The sequence below is a fragment of the Sus scrofa genome, chromosome 1, assembly GCF_054392235.1.
Source record: "Sus scrofa isolate SSC_HxYL_T2T_F1_AM1 chromosome 1, Sscrofa_HxYL_maternal_Yorkshire_Landrace_v2.0, whole genome shotgun sequence".
In the NCBI taxonomy this organism is placed as follows: domain Eukaryota; kingdom Metazoa; phylum Chordata; class Mammalia; order Artiodactyla; family Suidae; genus Sus; species Sus scrofa.
In genome coordinates, this window is record NC_139383.1 from 87,556,790 (window position 1) to 87,579,080 (window position 22,291).

Genomic DNA, 22,291 nt, shown 5'->3' on the forward strand with positions numbered 1-22,291 from the left:
TAATTTCTTGGTGCCTTGGCTACTATAAATAGTCATCTTTGTATTCTGGAGTTATAAAAATATCATTTATGTTCTGATTCTCTTTGGAATTCACTCTTGGTTTGGAACACAATTCTTTGTTTTGGATGCATGCAACCTGAATATATTTTTTGCTTGTTATCATCTATTGCTATGCTTTTTAATCCTTTCTCCATATTAGAATCATCTGGTGATTTTTTTTTTTTTTAAACTATGAGTTCAAGTTCTAAAGTCTCTGCTTTAATTGATCTGGTACTTTTTTTTTTTTTTTTTGTCTTTTTGCCATTTCTTGGGCCGCTCCCGTGGCATATGGAAGTTCCTAGGCTAGGGGTCGAATCGGAGCTGTAGCCACCAGCCTATGCCAGAGCCACAGCAATGCGGGATCCAAGCTGCGTCTACAACCTACACCACAGCTCACAGCAATGCTGGATCCTTAACCCACTGAGCAAAACCAGGGACTGAACCTGCAACCTTATGGTTCCTAGTCGGATTTGTTAACCGCTGAGCCATGACAGGAACTCCAAATTGATCTGGTACTTTAACATAATGACTTCCCAGGAGATTCAAATTTGCAGTCAGATTGAGAAACACTGATTTCTTGGATGTGTTTTCTTCTTTGTTACCCAATATTTATTAGCTTTCCATTTCTGATTCTATGTCTGCCCCTTTGCACCATGAACAGGATGGCATCAAGGTAGAATTTCCTCAGCCTAGTCCTCTGAATTCAGTACTCTGCATTAAGTTGAGGAATTTCAGGCCAACCTTGCAAAACATAGAATTAGAGGAATCACCCAGTTTATTTAGTAAATAATCCAGTTAGTTCTAGGAAACTAGGGGGTCTTTATCCTACTGGCTAGAGTGGAGTCTGGGTGGAAAGAACCAGACTTTTTTTTTCTTTCTTTCTTTTCCTTTTGTATTTCTTTAAAATTATTTTTTCCTCTTAGAAACAAGTTCACCAGGAAATCAGCTCCCTTTCCACCACATTGGACAGGCCCCAGCCATCATTTTTTAAACCACACTGATTTTTCCCTCACACCCCCAAACAGGAACTCCTCAGGGTGGCCCAGAAGGCTGGAGTCTCTCCCTGTCTGGTAGGACTCCTCGGTAGGAGGTAAGATGTCTCTGTCACAATGGAGGGTTCTGATTATAGGACACAGTCTGTCTTTTGCTTCATTCCTGTCTTCTAATTAAAAAAGACCTTCCTTGGTGACAGGCACAGTGCAAGAGTGTGAGCTATTGAAACAATCTGGAGAAGTCTCACAAGGCCCAGCAAACTTTAAACTTTTTAAACTAATTTGGTTTAAATTGACTTGGTAATTGAAGTTGATTTAACAGTAATTTGTATGAGCACTTTAATCTGAGGAAACCAGACTTAAAACTGATCTCATGTATATGTATTCCTGTAGGTGTCATTGTCTTAGCAAGAAGTGTTATATATTACTATGATTGAACTTTGTTTAGTTTTTATGTAGTCTACTGCTATTTGTGGAGGAGTTATTTCATTTATGTTCCTTAGTAACTTTGCTGCTCAATTATTATAGTTCAACCATGTAATGAAGCAGCATGTGGTCATTGTTCAGAATCTGTTTATTTGTGTTCATTGTCATACATACTCCTCTCTATAAAAGACATTATTTAAAAACTCGGAGGGTGAGTAGCTGGGACAATTGTTATTCTTTTCTTTTCTTATTCTTTTTTTTCCTGAAATGATTAATACGGCTTAGACTTTTTCTTTTGGAACTTTTTACTTTGAAAGGAGAATATGTGACTCTCCACCTTCTCTACCACTCTTCATTGTTGCTAAAGAAGGAAGGTAATAACCAAATGGTTGAACTGTGGGTGAATTGTGTGAGAACTCAGGCTCTACATCTGTGTGCAATGCAGGCCATGTGATTGGATTTCTTACCAAAGATTCCAGTTTGGCCAGGCCTGGACTATGCTGCCCATATCTGTGTGGGCTTTACACTGGTGGGAAGTGTTCTCCTGGCCAGCCCTCTTCTTCTAGGTCAGTGCCAGCTCTCAAGTGTGCCTTGGGCTTGACATTTCCACTTCTGCCTCCTCATGTATATTCATTCCAGTTACCTCTGCCAAATGCTCCCAAACAATATTATTGGTTCTCTTTGTCTGCGGTACTTGAAGATTTTCCTTACTTGCTTTAAGCTCAGCTATGTATTTTTTCTCTAACATTTCACCTCTTACCAAACCAAACTTGAGTCTGCTTGCCTGCACACAGTGAAGCCATTCTACCGACACCAGGTCATGGCAGATGAATGTACAGCACACGTTGCAAGCTGCCAAACAAGAAGAGGGGCAGTTCATGCTCAAAAGGACCAAACTCTGGAATGGCTTTCAGGGAGGGGTTTTTAGAGGCATTGTGAGGGTGGGAGCTTTGGGGTGCAGGCTCAGCTCATGCACAATTCTCAGATTAGTTGTCATTAAGGTTAAGTTTCAAGCATTACCAGTCTTCTGGTTTCAACTGGTCTGGAGTCTATGTACTTGCAGTTTTCATCTGGTGGGGGCTCTGCTTCCTGTAGAAACAACTTAGGAATGTGGGTCACACCTTTATCTATAACTTTTAGGGAACTGTGGGTTCAGTGCCTCTGTTCTGTGGCTGGTTCATAGTCTAAATCATTACCAGTTTACTGGCCCAACAAGTATTCTTTCTTTCAACAGCTTCATGTTTCCTAACTGTGAACTCTTGAGCCAGCCTTTTGAGACTCAGGGGAGGCCTGGGAGACTAGAGTAGAAGCCATAAATTTTACTTCAGGGGACAGGGATGCAAGGGGCTTGTTTGTGGTTTTCTACCCTGTGATGTACTTGGAAAGAGAGAGGTGCTTCCTCCTTCAGCTTAACTGGTGTCTGGACTCAAAGTCTTAATTGTAGATCAATGTTAATCTTGTTCCCTGTGGCAGAGACTGTTTCTTCTCACCACCCATCCTCCCCTTGTATCTTTCCAATATTGTTCACAGTGACTCTGCTAAACTAAAAACTCTTCTCCCCAGCTTCCCTTGCAGCTAGAAATGTCCAGATGACATACTTCTGGCCATGAGACTAATAGGAAGAATATGAGAATAAATGCATCTGGCATTTTCTTTTTTCACTTTGTTCCAATCTTGATGCTGATTTATTGTTTGGAATGATAGCAATGATTTTGTGACCAGGAAGTGACAAGCTTGAAGACAGAGGTCAATGTCCTAAGGATGCTAAAGTGGAAATCTAGAAAGAACTTTAGGAAGTGATGACATTGTTGAGAAATAGAATCCAAAACAGTATATCCTGTTTGTCTAGACAAACTTTTAATTGTTTATTACCTGTGAAAAACACATTTCTAATTGTTATATTTTTCTAGTAGTTGGGATAGTGGTATTAGTCAAATAAGAGTGGGGAGACTCTCCTACTGACAGCTTTCTAAATTGCATTGGGTTACATGGTCTTTTGAATAGTAATTGATTAGTGATATATTAAAGGATTGTTAGGATTTATAGAAAAATCAATACAAATTTGCCTACCTGCATTGTTATTTTTAGATGAAAATGCTGGTATATGTTCAACGATTACACATTAAATTAAAATTCTATATAAAATTGGTGGCTTATGACTCGTCTGGTTTCAGGATAAACTTCCTTTTTTCCCCCTCTTTCAGCCATACCCATGGCATAGGGAAGTTCTGATGCTTTACTTACTGCTCCAGATGGCAAAACCACAGGGACATGTCAGATCATTAACCCACAGCACCACAGCAGAAACTCCAGGATAAACTTTTTAAAGAAAATCTGTTGACTTCTTTTGCTTTAAAGAGTAGAGTAGTGTTTGTTTCTGCTTTATTTATACATTTTAGCTTACAGCTTTTGCATTAGTTATGCATCTGAATAATATCTGATGCTACATAGCATCTTAACATTATAATAAACTATATATATATATATATATATATAAGATAATAAATATGACCAGGATAGAAAGTTTAAGATATTAATTGGAAGGAAATTAGAACTTGCCAAATGACCAAACTTAAAAAATTCTGTTGTAAGTAGATGGGGAATGGAAAAATATTTAATTTTTATGTGGAAAATGTGGTTTGATATACAACTTCCAGAAGGTGCTTTTGTTTTTCTTAATGTGTAGTCCTCCTTTTGTGCAGTGACAAGATGCTACATAAGATGGCAGTAGGAGATTATAAATGTTCTCTTGCAGAGAGACACATTTGAATGAATTAGCCAGTGAAGTATAATAAACACAATTATATAATAGCTATTTTAGATTGCCAGATTTCTCACAGTTATTATTTTCCTTGACTATCCATCCTTCATTTTAATGGAAAGAAGAAAGCTTCTAATTTTGAATTCACAGACATTTTAAAAAGAAACATATACAGTATTATATTTCAGTTTACTTTTCTCTGCCTAACTCTCTAAAATTTAAGTTTTTCTTAATTTTGTGGAACTATGACTTATCAGAGTAAACTAAGATTTCTTAGACTATTTTAGCATCTTAAAAATATAGGTATTTTGTAATACCTTTTAAAATTGCACCCCAAAAAAATCAAATACCTGGGAATACACCTGATCAAGGATGTGAAAGACTTATATGCTGAGAACTATAAAACATTAATCAAGGAAATTAAAGAAGATGTAAATAAATGGAAAACTATTCCATGCTCCTGGGTTGGAAAAATTAATATTGTGAAAATGGCCATACTACCCAAAGCGATCTACAGATTTAACACAATCCCTATCAAATTACCCATGATATTTTTCATAGAACTAGAACAAACAATCCAAATATTTATATGGAACCACAAAAGACTCAGAATTGCCAAAACAATTCTGAAGAACAAAAACCAAGCAGGAAGCATCTCTCTCCCAGACTTCAGGCAATATTACAAAGTGGCAGTCATCAAGACAGTGTGGTACTGGTACCAAAACAGACAGACAGACTAATGGAACAGAATAGAGAATCCGGAAATAAACCCTGACACCTATGGTCAATTAATCTTTGACAAAGGAGGCAAGAACATTAAATGGGAAAAAGACAGTTTTTTCAGCAAGCATTGCTGGGAAACCTGGACAGCTGCATGTAAATCAACGAAACTAGAACACACCCTCACACCATGCACAAAAATAAACTCAAAATGACTTAAAGACTTAAACATAGGACAAGACACCATCAAACTCCTAGAAGAGAACATAGGCAAAACATTCTCTGACATCAACCTTATGAATGTTTTCTCAAGTCCATCTCCCAAGGCAAAAATAAGAAATAAGAGCAAAAATAAACCAATGGGAACTAATCAAACTAACAAGTTTTTGCACAGCAAAGGAAACCCAAAAGAAACCAAAAAGACAACTTACAGAATGGGAGAAAATAGTTTCAAATGATGCAACTGACAAGGGCTTAATCTCTAGAATATACAAGCAACTTATATAACTCAACAGAAAAAAAGCCAACAATCTAAATGAAAAATGGGCGAAAGACCTGAATAGACCATTCTCCAAGGAAGATACACAAATGGCCAACAAGCACATGAAAAAATGCTCAACATGCCTGATTATAAGGGAAATGCAAATCCAAACAACCATGAGATACCACCTCACACCAGTCAGAATGGCCATCATTAATAAGTCCTCAAGTAACAAATGTTGGAGGGGGTGTGGAGAAAAGGGAACCCTCCTGCACTGTTGGTGGGAATGAAATTTGGTACAACCATTATGGAGAACAGTATGGAGGCACCTTAGAAAACTATATGTAGAACTACCATATGACCTAGCCACCCACTCTTGGGCATATATTCAGACAAAACTTTCCTTGAAAAAGACACATGCACCTGCGTGTTCATTGCAGAACTATTCACAATAGCCAAGACATGGAAACAACCCAAATGTCCATCGACAGATGAATGGATTAGGAAGATGTGGTATATATACACAATGGAATACTACTCGGCCATAAAAAAGAACAAAATAATGCCACTTGTAGCAACATGGATGGAAGTAGAGATTCTCGTCCTGAGTGAAGTAAGTCAAAAAGTGAAAGACAAATTGATAACACTTATATCTGGAATCTAATATATAGCACAAATGAACCTTCCCACAGAAAAGAAACTCATGGACTTGGAGAATAGACTTGTGATTACCGGCGGGGGTGGGGGAGGGAGTGGGATGGATGATCATCTTGGTGGTAATCAATGCAGACTATTGCCTTTGAAATGGATCAGCAATGAGACACCGCTGTGTAGCACTGGGATCTATTTCTAGTCACTTATAATGGAGGATGATAATGTGAGAAAAAAGAATGTGTACATGTATGTGTAACTGGGTCACCATGCTGTACAGTAGAGAATTGACAGAACACTGTAAACCCACTATAATAGAAAAAAATCATTATAAAAAATTTGATATTTTGTTGCCCACTGTAAACCCCATGAAAAAGCTATATTTCCAGAGATTAAAAATTTTCTCATTTTTTCCCCAAAGATTACTGGAGCAGATTTTTTTTTAGAGTATATCGTTATTTTTAAAATTTAGAAAATTAAACTGATTTGAGCTAGGTTTTCCAGAATGTGGTTAGATATGAAATTGAGAGTAAGCTTAATGTCCTTTGCTGCTTCCTAAAAGGATGAACAAATTGCTTTGTTCTTCTCTGTATTTAAGAAGCCCAGTCCTTGAAGATGACTCCTAATGATCATATATTGATAAAGAGTGAAGAAACATTGGAGGGGAATTTTCTAATATTAAATTTGTACCTATGTTTCCTGGAATATTCAGTATTCATTCAATATTCCTTAACATTAAGCCATAAGCACCAGGGGGTCTTTTGAATGTGGATCATACTGCACCTCTATCAGCTAAGTTGGGAATGGAAACACCAAATCTATCTATACGAATGTTTATATGGATTTGTTGTCATCTTTGGAGGACTGAGGTCCACAAACCAATGGGAGAAACACTTCACAGATGACAAATGTGATCTTGTTCACTGTTATTTATTTATTTTACAGCTATGCCTGTGGCATATGGAAGTTTCTGGGCTAGGGGTTGAATTGGAACTGCAGCAGGGGCCTACGCCACAGCCATAAGAACACCAGATCCAAGCAGCATCTCTGCCATGTACCACAGCTTGCAATGCCAGATCCTTAACCCACTGAGTGAGGCTGGGGATCAAACCAGCTTCCTCAGTGAGATAATATCGCACCACACAGGAGCTCCTATTACTTTTTAGATTAAGAAAACCTCATTTTAATTCTCCACGTTAACTTTCTAGATTACTAAAGACATGGCATTTCTTCTAAGATAATAAACTGAGGATTTGAGATTTGGTGGGCTTGTCTCATGAGATAAAGTAAGGTTCATAGCCTTTATTTTACAAGATTATGTGTCTTAAACCCAATAAAATGTTTTGATCCAAAGTGCAATTAAACATATATGAATTTATAAGCATATTACAAACCTGTGATATAACTGGAATTTTTTAATATACTTTATTTTTCTTAGAGCAGTTTTAGGTTCATAGCAAAATTGTGCAGAAAATGGAGAAAGTTCCCATCACCCCCTGGCCTCACACACACAACCTCCCCTACTATCAACATCCTGCACCACAGAAGTGTATTTGTTATGCCTGATAAACCTGTATTGACTTGTCACAATCACCCAAAGTCCACAGTCTACATTAGGATTCACTCTTGGTGTTGTGTGGGATTTTTTCTTGGTCCATGGGTTTTGACAAAAGTATAGAGTATAATGATAGAACGGTGACCACCGTTACAGTATTATACAAAGTAGCTTCACTACCCTACCAATCCCCTTTGCTTCACTTATCCATTCTCCCCACCTCCCCAACCCCTAGCAACCAGTGATCTTCATGTCTCCATAGTTTTGCTTTTCTCAGAACATCATAGAGTTGGAATCCAATAGTAGGAAGCCTTTACAAATCAGCTTTTCTCATCTTAGAAATATTCACTTGTTTCCCTTTGTCTTTTCATGGCTTGCTAGCTCATTTCTTTTTAGCAGTAAATAGTATTCCATTGTCTGGATGTACCACAGTTTATTTTTCCGTTCACTTAGTGAAGGATATCTTAGCTTTTTCAATGTTTTGGCAATTATGAATAAAATTGCTATAAATATCTGTGTGCAGGTTTTCATACGGACATAAGTTTCCAAATCTTTTTAATAAATGCCAAAGAGTGTGATTGCTGGATCATTTATTAAGAGTATGTTTAGTTTTGGAAGAAATTAGCAATCTGTTTTCCAAAACAGCTGTACAAGTTTGCATTCCCAGCAGCAGTAAAAGTCTCTGTTGCTCCATTTTCTTGTCAGCATTTGCTGTTAGTGTCCTGGTTTTTTGTCATTCTAACTGTGGTCAAACTGAACTTCGATACCTGTAAATAGGTAGTTATTAAAACATGTCAACAAGTAACTGTTATAAGCTATAATTTAAGATGGAATTGTGGGGTATGATTGCTAATATTATTTTAAATTTGAATTTTGAAGTCTTGTGTTTAATGCTTTCTGTTCATTTAAACTTTATTATTACTTCTATTCATTTCATGTTTTTTATTTTGGTATGTTAGCCTTTTTTGATCTTTTATTTCCCCAGTTACTTAATATTTCTTCAAATATTTCATAGTGTTACAACAAAAATTTATTTTTAATTTAATAGTATTAACATTTTACTAGCTTTTGTTAAAGAGCTAGCAATATAATATTCTTGAATAGGAGGTTTTTAAACTTTATTTAAAAAAAGAACCTGCATTATTTCTGCTTGTGGTCCCAGCTTCACAATCCTTATATTCAAACTGCTGCCTTGTTCTATTCGACACACCCACTGTGGGCCAGTTCTCACCTACACAGCCTCCATGAGCAGCATGGTTCCACACACAGTTCCCCAGCAAGATTCCACAGTGAGTTCTTCAGTATCACTTCTAGCTCTTTACTGGACAGCTTTTCATAGTGGAAGAATCTATTGATACTGCCCTTTACTTCAGGGCCTTAAACTGTTTCCACAAATTCTGAAGTAAATCACTATTGATATTGGACATTTTCAGCAAACTAATTATGCTTTCATCTTTCTAGCCTTAAAAAAAGCAATTTCTAATACAACTGTGGAAAAATTAAGAATCAGTTTTCCTGAGGTGTGAAACTCAAACTCAGCCAGTGCTATCGACCCTGAAAATATGTGAACTGATTAATGTGGCGTTTCTACAGAGTTTGCCTGGGAAGTAAGTAACACTGGGATACTTTATCTGAAAAGGGCAATGAGAAATTTGTGGTTTGGAGAAATGGCCTGGCAGGTGTTAAATGCCAAGTCCTTGATGTGGATCCTGAGGTGCAGAAAATTCCTCAGGCTTTTGAAACTGTGAGGAATTGGGGATAGCTCTGCTTCCTCAGTCCCCTACTAAGGAAATTTCACTTTTCTTTTCTGTCTTTTTAGGGCCGCCCCTGAGGCATATGGAGGTTCCCAGGCTAGGGGTTGAATTGGAGCTATAGCTGCCTGCCTACACCGTAGCCATAGCAACTCGGGATCCCAGCCACATCTGTGACCTACACCACAGCTCACGGCAACGCTGAATCCTTAACCCACTGAGTGGGGTGAGAGATCAAACTGAGTCCTCATGGATACTATTCAGGGTTGTTAACCACTGAGGCACACAGGAAGTCCGGATATTTCACTTTTCTTTTGAGAGGGACCCAACTCAGCAGTAACATTGGGAGTCATTTGCTTGAGATCATAGGAGTCCTTTCTTAGGATATTGATCTTTAGCAGACAGTTTTCTCTCTAGCTTCTGGTTACTTTGCTGTATACTTGCATCAGTGAGGATGGCAATTTGAGTTTTACCGAAGGAAAAACCAGTGAAACCAAAAGACTGTGAGTAAATTTAACTGTCATCTTTGGGCACTTAGTCTTGAAAGAGGAGGAGGTTTTTTCAGGCACAAAAAGCAGCCTAAGGAAAAATTTGGAGACTTGAAAGAACATTCTGTGTGGGGGCAATGGAAAATAGTTTGGTTTGTCCATAACATTGGGGGTGGGGCCTTGGAGGGAGGGCAGAAGAAGAGGAAAGATGGACTTCTAGATATCTAGAATAAAAGTGTCTTTTGAGTAACAGGTGCCTCCAACTCAAAGACCTTCTTAGCTGTGTACGCTTTTGCTCTTCTTTCTCTCCACAGTTTCTTCCTGTCAGTTCTATTCGGTTGCTAATTGAATTACTATGGTAACTCTGCCCTTGAATGATAGTCTTGACATGGCCCAAGCCCTGTAAATCATGTCCACACCTGCTTTCCTGTTCCTTTATCTTTCTTTTTTTCTTTTGCCTGAGACTCTCTTGACTGAATCCCATGCCTGCTCCTCAGATGCTTTGATTTTTTCTGGCTTGACTCCTAATGTCCTTCTGTTTGTTCACTAATTTCTGATTATTTTTATGGGATAGAATTTTTTCACTGGCCTTCCATCCTGTCCGGACCAGATTCTTTCTCTACTCAACCTGAACCTCCTCTGGTGTTCTAGCCATATTCTCTCAGGCAGAACTAATTCCTCATATGACTTGCTATTGACTTTGACTCCCTGTGTCCTGTCTTGCAGTATAACTTCTCCCTATCCTTCTCTTAATTTTTCTTTCTCCCCATTTTCTCTCAGTAAATTTCTCTAAGCAAGGCTTAATTTATCTTCATGTTACAGGATTGTGTATAAAAAATATACTAACTATAGCTAGTCACTCATGATGCAATATGATGGAGGATAATGGGAGAAAAAGAGTATATATGTATGTGTGACTGGGCCACTTCGCTTTATAGTAGAAAATTGACAAATTGTAAACCAACTATAATGGAAAAAATAAAGACAATTAAAAATATTAAAACGTATTCAATAAGTGTTTATAGAGCTGAGTTCTAATTTAATTGAAATTTTAATTTCCTGTTCTAAACAATAATTCAAATTACATTACATACCTAGAACTTAGTTACTATCTTATAACTGAAAGTTTGTGCTTTTTGTTTTTTTAAATTTTATAATTTTATTTATTTATTTATTTTATTATTCAAATGAATTTATCACATCTGTAGTTGTATAATGATCATAACAATCTGATTTCACAGGATTTCCATCCCACAGCCCAAGCACATCCCCAATCCCCCCAAACTGGCTCCTCCAGAGACCATAGGTTTCTCAATGTCTGTTAGTCAGCATCTGTTCTGCAAAGAAGTTCAGTCTGTCCTTTTTTCAGATTCCACATGTGAGTGAAAGCATTTGATGTTAATGTCTCATTATATGGCTGACTCACTTAGCATGATAGTTTCTAGGTCCATCCATGATGCAAAAAATGCTGGTATTTCGTTCTTCTTAATGGCTGAGTAGTATTGCATTGTGTGTAGGTACCACATCTTCTTGATCCACTCCTCTGTAGATGGACATTTAGGTTGTTTCCATGTCTTGGCTATTGAAAAGAGTGCTGCAATAAACATCGGAGTACATGTGTCTTTGCGAGTCATGGTTTTCTCTGGATAGATGCCAAGGAGTGGGATTGCTGGATCAAATGGTAGTTCTATGTTTAGTTTTCTGAGGAATCTCCATACTGCTTTCCACAGTGGTTGTACCAATTTACAATTCCACCAACAGTGTAACAGGGTTCCTTTTTCTCCACACCCCCTCTAGCACTTACTGTTTGTCGACTTTTATATGATGGCCATTCTGGCTGGTGTAAGGTGGTACCTCGTAATGGTTTTCTTTTGCATCTCTCTAATAATGAGTGATGTTGAACATCTTTTCATGTGTTTCTCGGCCATCTGTATGTCTTCTTTGGAGAACTGTCTGTTTAGATCTTCTGCCCATTTTTTGATAGGCTTGTTTGTTTTTTGGTATGGAGCTGCAGAAGTTGTTTATAAATTTTGGAGATTAATCCCTTGTCAGTCGATTCACTTGCAAAGATTTGCTCCCATTCTGCGGGTTGTCTAGGGTTTCCTTTGCTGTGCAGAAACTGAAGTTTGATTAGGTCGCATTTGTTTATTTTTGTTTTTGTTGTCACTACTCTGAGAGGTGGATCTGAGAAGATGTTGCTGTTGTTTCTGTCAGAGAGTGTTTGGCCTATGTTTTCCTCTAAGAGTTTGATAGTGTCTGGTCTTATATCTAGGTCTTTAATCCATTTGGAGTTTATTTTTGTGTATGGTGTTAGGGAGTGTTCCAATTTCATTCTTTTCCATGTGGCTGTCCAGTTTTCCCAGCACCACTTATTGAACAAGCTGTCCTTTCTCCATTGTATATTCTTGCCTCCTGTGTCATAGATTAGTTGGCTGTAGGTGTGTAGGTTTAATTCTGGGCTTACTATCCTGTTCCACTGATTTATATTTCTGTCTTTGTGCCAGTACCATACAGTTTTGATGACTGTTGCTTTGTAGTATAGTATTAAGTCCAGGAGCCCGATTTCTCCAGGTCCATTTTTCTTTTTCAGGATGTTTTTAGCTATTCTGGGTCTTTGTGCTTCCAAACAAACTTTAAATTGTTTTGTTCGAGTTCTATGAAAAATGTCCTTGGTAATTTGGTAGGGATTGCATTGAATTTGTAGATTGCCTTAGGTAGTATAGTCATTTTGATAATATTAACTCTTCCGATCCATGAACATGGTATATCTTTCCATCTATTTGTGTCATCTTTGATTTCTTTCATCAGTGTCTTATACTTTTCAGAGTATAGGTCTTTTGTCTCTTTGGGTAGGTTTACTCCTAGGTAATTTATTCTTTTGGATGTGATGGTAAACGAGATTGCTTCCCTAATTTCCTTTTCTGCTCTTTCATTGTTAGTGTATAGAAATGCCATTGATTTCTGTGTATTGATTTTGGATCCTGTGACTTTGCCAAATTCGTGGATGAGCTCTATCAGTTTTCTGGTAGAGTGTTTAGGATTCTCTAGGTATAGTATCATGTCATCTGCAAATAGCAATAGTTTTACTTCTTCCTTTCCAATTTGGATTCCTTTTATTTCTTTTACTTCTCTGATTGCTGTGGCTAGGACTTCTAGAACTATGTTGAAGAGTAGTGGTGAGAATGGATATCCTTGTCTTGTTCCTGTTCTCAGCGGGAATTCTTTCAGCTTTTCACCATTGAGAATGATGTTAGCTGTGGTTTGTCACATATGGCCTTTATCATGTTGTGGTAGGTTCCCTCTGTGCCCTACTTTCTGAAGGGATTTTATCAGAAATGGGTGTTGGATTTTGTCAAAGTCTTTTTCCACTTCTATTGAGAGGATCATATAGTTTTTCTTCTTCAGTTTGTTAATGTGGTGTATCACACTGATGGATTTGTGGATATTGAAGAACCCTTGCATCCCTGGGATAAATCCCACTTGATCATGATGTACAATCCTTTTAATGTATTGTTGGATGTGGTTTGCTAGTATTTCGTTGATGATTTTTGCATCAATGTTCATCAGTGAAACTGGCCTGTAGTTTTCTTTTTTCGTGGAATCTTTGTCTGGTTTTGGTACCAGGGTGATGGTGGCTTCATAGAATGAGTTTGGGAGTATCCCTTCCTCTGCAATGATTTGGAATAGTTTCAGAAGGAGAGGTGTTAGCTCTTCTCTAAATGTTTGCTGGAATTTGCCTGTGAAGCCATGTGGTCCTGGACTTTTGTTTGTTGGAAATATTTTAATCACAGTTTCAATTTCAGTTCTTGTGATTGGTCCATTCATCTTTTCAATTTCGTCTTGGTTTAGTCTTGGAAGATTGTACTTTTCTAAGAATTTGTCCATTTCTTCTAGGTTTTCTGTTTTATTGGCATATAGTTGCATATAGTAGTCTCTTATGATCCTTTGTATTTCTGTGATGTCCGTTGTTACTTCTCCTTTTTCATTTCTAATTTTATTGATTTGAGTCCTCTCTCTTTTTTTCTTGATCAGTCTGGCTAGGGGTTTATCAGTTTTGTTGATCTTTTCAAAGAACCATCATTTGTTGCATTGATCTTTTCTACGGTTTTCTTCGTTTCTGATTCATTGATTTCTGCTCTGCTCTTCATGATTTCTTTCCTTCTACTAACTTTAGGTCTTGTCTGTTCTCTCTCTAGCTGCTTTAGATGAAAAGTTAGCTTGTTTATTTGAGCTTTCTTGTTTCCTGAGGTGGGCTTGTATTGCTACAAACTTCCCTCTTAGAACAGCTTTTGCTGCATCCCATAGGTTTTGGAGTGTTGTATCTCTGTTGTCATTTCCTTCTAGGTATTTTTTAATTTCCTCTTTGATTTCTTCAGTGATCCATTGGTTGTTTAGTAGCATGTTGTTGAGTCTCCACGTGTTTGTGTTTTTTGCAGTTTTTTTTTCTTGTTGTTGATTTCCAGTTGTATAGCATTGCAGGTGGAAAAGATACTTGATATGATTTCAATGCTCTTAAAGTTACTGAGGCTTGATCTGTAGCCCAGGACATGATCAATCCCAGAGAATGTTCCTTGTGCACTTGAGAAGAATGTGTATTCTGTTGCTTCTGGGTGGAATGTCCTATAAATATTTATTAAGACCATCTGGTCTGATGCTTCATTGAGGGCCTGTGTTTCCTTATTGATTTTCTGTCTGTTTAATCTGTCCATTGCTGTGAGTGGGGTGTTAAAGTCACCCACTATGATTGTGTTATTGTCGATTTCTCCTTTTAAGGTTGTTAGCAGTTATCTTATATATTGTGGTGAACCTGTGTTGTGTGTGTAGATATTTAAAATTGTTACATCATCTTCTTGGGATTGATCCTTTTATCATTATGCAAAGTCCTTCTTGTCCCTTAAAATATTCTTCATTTTAAAGTCTATTTTGTCTGATATGAGTATTGCTACTCCAGCTTTCTTTTGATCCCCGTTTGCATGAAATATTTTCTTCCATCCTCTCCCTTTCAATTTGTATGTGTCCCTAGAAGTGAAGTGGGTCTCTTGAGGACAGCATATATATGGGTCTTGTTTTTGTATCCATTCAGCAAGTCTATGTCTTTTGGTTGGGGCGTTTAGTCCATTCACATTTAAGGTATATTCTTATTGCCATTTTATTAATTACTTTGGATTTGTTTTTGCTGCTTTTTTTTTCTTTCCTTCTTCTCTTGTTCTTTTCTGCCAAGAGAAGTTCCTTTAGTATTTGTTGTAAGGCTGGTTTAGTGTTGCTGAATTCTCTCAGCTTTTGCTTATCTGTGAAGGTTTTGATTTCTCCTTCAAATCTGAATGAGAGCCTTGCTGGGTAGAATAATCTTGGTTGGAGGTTTTTTCCTTTCATCATGTTTTGTATATCATGCCACTCCCTTCTGGCCTGCAGAGTTTCTGCTGAAAAATCCATTGATAACCTTATTGGGGTTCCCTTGTATGTTTTTTTTCTTTTCCCTAGCTGCTTTCAAGATTTTCTCTTTGTCTTTAATTTTGGTCATTTTGATTAGTATGTGTCTTGGGGTGTTCCTCCTTGGGTTTATTTTATATGGTATTCGTTGTGCTTCCTGGATTTGAGTGAGTGGTTCCTTTCCCATGTTAGGAAAGTTTTTGGCTATTATCTTTTGGAATATTTTTTCTGTCTCCTTCTCTCTCTCTTCTCCTTCTGGCACCCCTATAATATGGATGTTGGTGGGTTTATCATTGTCCCAGAATTCTCTGAGATTTTCTTCATTTGTTTTCAATCTTTTTTCTTTTTTCTGTTCTGCATCCGTAATTTCCACTAATCTGTCCTCCACCTCACTTATTCGTTCTTCTGCCTCCTGCATTCTGCTGTTAGCTGCTTCTAGTGAGTTTTTTATTTCAGTTATTGTATTTTGCATCTCTTGTTGTTTAAGTTTTATATCTTGTATCTCTTTGGTCAGTGTTTCCTGTAAGTTATCCATCTTTGCCTCCAGTTTATTTCCAATGTCTAGCATCATCTTCAGCATCAACAGTCTAAAATCTGTTTCCTGGAGGCTAAGAATCTCCTCCTCACTTAGCTGTTTTTCTGGCGTTTTTCTTTTCTCCCTCATCTGAGTTATAGTTCTCCGTCTTTTCATTTTTATAGGTTTTTGGTGTCGTGACCTCTTTACAGATAATAGAGTTGTAGCCTCTCTTACTGCTGATGTCTGCCCCCCCCTGTGGCTGAAGTCAGTATGGGGGCTTGCTGTAGTCTTCCTGATGGGAGGGGCTGATGCCCGCCCCCTGGTAGGTGGAGCCAATTCTAATCCCTCTGGTGGGTGGTGCTTTGTCTATGGATGGGATTAGAGACAACTGTGTGCCTGAGGGGTCTTTAGGTAGCCTATTTACTGAGGGGTGGGTCTGTGATTCCACCTGTGTTGTTGTTTGCCCTGGGGCTTCTCAGCAGCTGACTGACAGGTGGGGCCAGATTTTCCCAAAATGGCCACCTCCAGAGAAAGGCACTGCTGCTGAATATTCCCGAGGACTTTGCTTTCAATGTCCTTCCCTCACAACAAGCCATGTTCACCCCTGTTTTCCCAGAATGTCCTCCAAGAACAGCGGTCAGGTTTGACCTAGATTCCTGTGGAGACTTTTCTTTGCCCTGGGACCCATTGCATGTGAAAGTCTGTGTGTGCCTTTTAGGAATGGGGTCTCCGTTTCCCCCAGTCCTGTGGAGCTCCTGGGCACAAGCCCCACTGGCCTTCAATGCCAGATGCTCCAGGGTTCTTTCTCCCTGTGCAAGATCCCCACACATGAGGGTTTTTTATTTATTTATTTATTTATTTATTTATTTATTTTTTTAATTTTATTTTCACACTGTACAGCAAGGGGGTCAGGTTATCCTTACATGTATACATTACAATTACAGTTTTTCCCCCACCATTTCTTCTGTTGCAACATGAGTATCTAGACATAGTTCTCAATGCTATTCAGCGGGATCTCCTTGTAAATCTATTCTAGGTTGTGTCTGATAAGCCCAAGCTCCCGATCCCTCCCACTCCCTCCCCCTCCCATCAGGCAGCCACAAGTCTCTTCTCCAAGTCCATGATTTTCTTTTCTGAGGAGATGTTCATTTGTGCTGGATATTAGATTCCAGTTATAAGTGATAGCATATGGTATTTGCCTTTGTCTTTCTGGCTCATTTCACTCAGTATGAGATTCTCTAGTTCCATCCATGTTGCTGCAAATGGCATGATGTCATCCTTTTTTATGGCCGAGTAGTATTCCATCGTGTATATATACCACATCTTCCGAATCCAATCCTCTGTCGATGGACATTTGGATTGTTTCCATGTCCTGGCTATTGTGAATAGTGCTGCAATGAACATGCGGGTGCATGTGTCTCTTTTAAGTAGAGCTTTGTCTGGATAGATGCCCAAGAGTGGGATTGCAGGGTCATATGGAAGTTCTATGTATAGATTTCTAAGGTATCTCCAAACTGTTCTCCATAGTGGCTGTACCAGTTTACATTCCCACCAACAGTGCAGGAGGGTTCCCTTTTCTCCACAGCCCCTCCAGCACTTGTTATTTGTGGATTTATTAATGAGGGCCATTCTGACTGGTGTGAGATGGTATCTCATGGTAGTTTTGATTTGCATTTCTCTTATAATCAGCGATGTTGAGCATTTTTTCATGTGTTTGTTGGCCATCTGTATATCTTCCTTGGAGAAATGTCTATTCAGGTCTTTTGCCCATTTTTCCATTGATTGATTGGCTTTTTTACTGTTGAGTTGTATAAGTTGCTTATATATTCTAGAGATTAAGCCCTTGTCAGTTGCATCATTTGAAACTATTTTCTCCCATTCTGTAAGTTGTCTTTTTGTTTTCTTTTGGGTTTCCTTTGCTGTGCAAAAGCTTTTCAGTTTGATGAGGTCCCATGGGTTTATTTTTGCTCTAATTTCTATTGCTTTGGGAGACTGACCTGAGAAAATATTCATGATGTTGATGTCAGAGAGTGTTTTGCCTATGTTTTCTTCTAGGAGTTTGATGGTGTCCTGTCGTATATTTAAGTCTTTCAGCCATTTGGAGTTTATTTTTGTGCATGGTGTGAGGGTGTGTTCTAGTTTCATTGCTTTGCATGCAGCTGTCCAGGTTTCCCAGCAATGCTTGCTGAACAGACTTTCCTTTTCCCATTTGATGTTCTTGCCTCCCTTGTCAAAGATTAATTGACCATAGGTGTCAGGGTTAATTTCCGGATTCTCTATTCTGTTCCATTGGTCTGTCTGTCTGTTTTGATACCAGTACCACACTGTTTTGATGACTGTGGCTTTGTAGTATTTCTTGAAGTCTGGGAGAGTTATGCCTCCTGCTTGGTTTTTGTTTCTCAGGATTGCTTTGGCGATTCTGGGTCTTTTGTTGTTCCATATAAATGTTTGGATTGTTTGTTCTAGTTCACACATGAGGGTTTGATGTGTGGCTCAGAACTCTCACTCCTGTAGGTGAGTTTCTGTGAACCAGTTAGTTTCCAGTCTGTGGAGCTTCCCACCCAGGAGGTATGGGGTTGTTTATATTGCAAAATCGCCCCTCCTACCTCTTGATGTGGTCTCCTCTTTTTCTTCTGGAGTAGGGTATCTTTTATAAGGTTTCCAGTCCATTTGGGTGAAGAGTGCTCAGTCTTTAGTTGTGAATTTTGTTGTTTTTAGGATAGAACTTGAGCTCCAATCCTTCCATTCCGCCATCTTAATCCCGTCGAAAGTTTGTGCCTTTTGATTGCCTTTGCCCATCCCCTCCCACCCCTATTTTCCTGGCAACCACCAATCCATTCTCTGTTTTACAAGTTCTTTTTTTTTTTTTTGTTTCCACGTATAAGTAAGATACAGAATATTTGTTTCCTCTGTCTGACCTATTTAACTTAGCACAAAGCCCTCAAGATCCATCCATGTTGCTGCAAATGGCAGGATTTCCTTCTATTTCACGGATGATGAATATTCAATTATGTATATCACATCTTTATCCATTCATACATCAGCAGACCCTTAGGGTGTTTCCATGCCTTGTCTATTGTAAATAATGCTGCAATGAACATGGGAATGAAGATATCTCTTCAACACAGTGATTTTGTTTCCTTTGAATAAATACCCAGAAGTGGAATTGCTGGATTATATAATTCTATTTTTATTTTTTTGAGGAAACTTCATACTGTTTACATAGTGGCTGTTCTAATTTTCATTCCTGCCAACAGTGCACAAGAGTTTCCTTTTATCCAGGTCTTTGCCAACATTTGTTCTTCTTATCTTGAATGACAGCCATTCTAACAAGGGTGAGGTGATATCTCATTATGATTTTGATTTGTATTTCCCTAATGATTAGTGATATTGAACACATTTTTAAGTACTATTGGCCATTTTTTTTAATGTCTTTTTTTGAGGAAAAAAGTCTATTCAGTTTATCTGCCTGTTTTTAAATGAAATTGTTTGATTTCTTGCTGTTGAATTGTATGAGTTCTTTATATTTTGGCTAGTCCCCCCTTATCAGATATATGATTTGCAAACATTTTCTCCTATTTAGTAGGTTGCTTTTTCATTTTGCTATGTCAAAGAGTGTTCTGCCTATATTTTCCTCCAGGAGGTTTATAGTATTTGGCCTTTCATTTAGATTTTTAACCCATTTTGAGTTTATTTTGGTGTATGATATTAGAGAATGTTCTAATTTCATTCTTTTACATGTAGCTGTCCAGTTTTTCCAGAACCACTTGTTGAAGAGACTTTCTTTTTTCCATTATATGTTCTTGCCCTTTGTCATAGATTTGTTGACCATAGGTGCATGGTTTATCTCTGGACTTTCTCTCCTGTTCCACTGATTTATATTTCTGTTTTTCTGCCAGTACCATGCTGTTTTGATTGTTGTAGCTTGTAGTATAGTCTGAAGCCAGCAAGCCTGATTCCTCTAGTTCCATTTTTCTTTCTCAAGATTGCTTTGGCTACTTGGGGGTCTTTTGTGATTCTATACAAATTAAATTTTTTTTCTTCTATTTCTGTGAAGAATGCCATTGGTAATTTGATAGAAATTGTACTGAATCTGTAGATTGCCATGGGTAGTATAGTCATTTTGACAATGTTGATTTTTCCAATCCAAGAGCAGGGTATAGCTTTCCATCTGTGTCATCTTTGATTTCTTTCATCAGTGTCTTGTCGTTTTCAGAATACAGGTCTTGTGTCTCTTTAGGCAGGTTTATTCCTAGGTGTTTTGTTCTTTTTGTTGTGATGGTAAATGGAATTGTTTCCTTAATTTCTCTTTCTGACCTTTCATTGTTAGTGTATAGGGATTTGAGAGATTTCTGTGTATTAATTTTGTATCCTGCAACTTGACTAAATTTATTGATGAGGGCTAATAGTTTTCTGGTAGCTTCTTTAGGGTTTTCTGTATATAGTATTGTATCATCTGCAAACAGTGAGAGATTTCTTTCCCAATTTGAATTCCTTTCATTTCTTTTTCTTCTCTGATTGCCATGGATAGAACTTCCAGAACTATGTGAATAACAGTGGTGAGAGTAAACGTCCTTGTCTTATTCCTGATCTTAGAAGAAATGCTTTCAGCTTTTCACCATTGAGAATGATGTTAGCTGTGGGTTTTTCATATACAGCTTTTATTATGTTGAGGTGTGTTCCCTCTGCACCCACTTTCTGAAGTTTTTTTTTTTTAATCAAAAATGGGTGTTGAATTTTGTCAAAAGCTTTTCCTGCATCCATTGAGATGATCATATGGTTTTTATTTTTCAGTTTGTTGATGTAGTGCATCACACTGTTTGGTTTTTGGCTAATGAAGAATGCTTGCATCCCTGGGATAAATCTTACTTGATCATGGTGTATGATTTTTTTCAATATATTGTTGGATTTGGTTTATTAATGTTTTATTGAGGACTTTTGCATCTATGTTCATCAATGATGTTGGCCTATAATTTTCCTTTTTTGTGGTTTTTGTCTGATTTTGGTATCAGGGCGATGGTGGCCTCATAGAATGAGCTTGAACCTGTGTCTTCCTCTGCAGTTTTTTGGGAAGATTGTCAGAAGAATAGGTGTTAACTTTTCTCTAAATGTTTGAGAGAATTCTCTTGCGAACCCATCTGGTCCTGGACTTTTGCTTGTTGGAAGTTCTTAAATCACAGTTTCAACTTCAGTACTTGTGATTGGTCTATTCATATTTTTCTGCTTCTTCCAAGTTCATTCTTAGGAGGTTGTACCTTTCTAAGAATATGTCCATTTATTCTAGGTTGTCAATTTTTTTGGCATATATTTGCTTGTAGTAGTCTCTTAGGATCCTTTGTATTTCTGTGGTGTCAGTTGTAACTTCTCCTTTTTCGTTTCTAATTTAATTGATTTGAAGCCTCTCCTTTTTTTCCTTGATGCATCTGGCAAAAGGTTTATCAATTTTTGTTAATATTTTCAAAAAATCAACTTTTTATTTCATTGATCTTCTCTATTGTTTTCTTCATCTTTATTTCATTTATTTCTGCTCTGATCTTTATGATTTATTTCCTTCTGCTAACTTTGGGTTTTATTTGTTCTTCTTTCTGTAGTTACTTTAGGTATAAGTTTAGGGTGTTTATCTGGGATTTTTCTTTTTTCTTGAGATAAGTTGTATTGCTATAAACTTCCCTCTTAGAACTGCTTTTGCTGCATCTGATAGGTTTTGGATCATCAAATTTTTATTGCCATTTGTCTCTAGGTATTTTTTTTTTCTTTGTCTTTTTGCTATTTCTTGGGCCGCTCCTGCGGCATGTGGAGGTTCCCAGGCTAGGGGTCTAATCAGAGCTGTAGCCGCCGGCCTACGCCAGAGCCACAGCAATGTGGGATCCGAGCCGCGTCTGCAACCTACACCACAGTTCATGGCAATGCCAGATCGTTAACCCACTGAGCAAGGGCAGGGATCGAACCCACAACCTCATGGTTCCTAGTCGGATTCGTTAACCACTGTGCCACGATGGGAACTCCCTGTATCTAGGTATTTTTTGACTTCCTCTTTAATTTCTTCAGTGATCTACTGGTTGTTTAGTAGCACGTGATTCAGCCTCCAGGTGTTTTTTTTTCTTCTTTTTTTTCCCTGTTGTTGATTTTTAGTCTTGTAGTGTTTCAGCTGGAAAAGGTGCTTGATATGATTTCAGTTTTCTTGAATTTACTGAGGCTTAATTCGTGGCCTAAGATATGATCTATTATGTTCCATGTTCACCTGAGAAGAATGTGTATTTTAAAAATTTAATTTACTGATACTTATGTAGAATTTACTATGTTCAAGGCACTGTTTTTAGAACTTCACAAACTTTAACTAATTTTTCATCATAACCATGTGAAACAGGTACTGCTATTACCATTTTACATATAAAGAAATTGAGGCAAAGAGAGATTAAATAAATTGTCCATATTAAAACAGTAGTAAGTAGCAGAGCTTGGCAGCCTGGTTCATGCTGT

At 37.7% G+C, this 22,291-nt stretch overlaps 1 long non-coding RNA gene across 16 annotated transcripts in view; it reads left to right on the forward strand.

The window, feature by feature from the left end:
• The window catches only part of LOC106508944 (uncharacterized), a 768,001-nt gene that overhangs the window by 35,901 nt on the left and 709,809 nt on the right, over positions 1-22,291 (forward strand). The window contains exon 6 of one of the 16 annotated variants that reach the window (XR_014807837.1): positions 9,087-9,232. The exons of the other annotated variants lie outside the window; for them this stretch is intronic. This is a non-coding gene — a long non-coding RNA (uncharacterized LOC106508944). Of the gene's footprint in view, positions 1-9,086; positions 9,233-22,291 lie in introns of those variants that run through there. 16 annotated transcript variants of the gene reach the window in all.